The 1,177-nt window shown below is 33.6% G+C and overlaps 1 long non-coding RNA gene across 2 annotated transcripts; it reads left to right on the forward strand.

The window, feature by feature from the left end:
- The first annotated feature begins 6 nt into the window (after nt 1–6).
- Nucleotides 7–1,007, forward strand: LOC105273017 (uncharacterized). 2 transcript variants are annotated; one of them, XR_892872.1, is made up of 2 exons: nt 7–367; nt 699–1,007. It is a non-coding gene; the product is annotated as an uncharacterized lncRNA (long non-coding RNA). The 2 variants fall into 2 exon arrangements; XR_892873.1 differs by having other exon boundaries at nt 702–1,007.
- The last annotated feature ends 170 nt before the right edge of the window (nt 1,008–1,177 follow it).

Below are 1,177 nucleotides of genomic sequence, written 5' to 3' on the forward strand. Positions count from 1 at the left end.
GAATGTATATGTGTAATATAATGGCGAGGTGGTGATTGCGGAATTTATGTACATATACGTATAGATGTATATATAACAGAGCGGTGCAGAGCAGCAGCAGCAGCAGCACTAGCCAACCAGCCACTGGCTGCCATTACCCATTTGCTAGTACATAATGCCAGGTGCTACCTCGTACACATTTCTCTTCAATGAATTTTTTCAAATAAATGTATGGGTGATTCCACAGGAATAGTGATATCTATGGCAGTACGATCGTAGCACATTGGTAGAATCTTGTAGAAAGATATTGATGTAATCCGAGTGGACTAATTTTCAGGTACCTATGACAATCAGGATGGCATCTGGAGCACATGTTCAGAGAGTCATGGTACGTTTTGAGATATTTCTTGAGAACGGTAGCAGAAAATTATCAAATTTGAATGAAATAAATAAGAAACATCGCGGCAGAACGTTTCGTATGTCAATTCCGAGTATCAGGTGTGATATGGTGGAGCAATTGATAAATAAATAAATTATTTAAAACACGGTATTGGTATAAATACTCTTGAATATCGCAGCATCGACTGGTAAATCACATATTCAGAAAAGTTATTCATCTCTAAGAATGTTCAATGCTCCCTTGGTAGTAATAATCACTATTTTCGTGGAATTACTCATGTATTATGTGAATAATGATATCGGATTTTTTAAATAATCAGCAGAACTCGTGGAGGCCATAATGAGCGGTGGAAACATATCCTTGCCAATATTTTTTATATTAAAATAATTTATTTACTTTCATACAATTGATATACACGTTTAACACTTGAACGTCACATCAAAATTCATTGAATCTTTCCTCATCAAGCAAAAATACCAATAATACGCAATATTTAATAGACTCTGTTACACATTAGCATACATTTTTATGTAATCTGACGAATGTATTTCAGCTGCAGAATTATTCTCAATTGTCTGTACAGTATAATGTCGTTGAATGTTTAAGGAAATTCCTTACTTATTTTTTTTTTATGAAAAAAATGCAGACTCTTTTAGCCTCTACACTATTATGAGGTGCTGGGAAATACATAATTAAAAGTATGGCAACAAATATTACTCTGTAACTCTTCTGAAATTCATCTTCAATGTGTGAGAAAAGGAAAAATCAGCAGATAAGTACATTTTCCTTTTTTTTTTT

Source organism: Fopius arisanus, unplaced genomic scaffold (assembly GCF_000806365.1).
Source record: "Fopius arisanus strain USDA-PBARC FA_bdor unplaced genomic scaffold, ASM80636v1 scaffold00635, whole genome shotgun sequence".
Lineage (NCBI taxonomy): Eukaryota > Metazoa > Arthropoda > Insecta > Hymenoptera > Braconidae > Fopius > Fopius arisanus.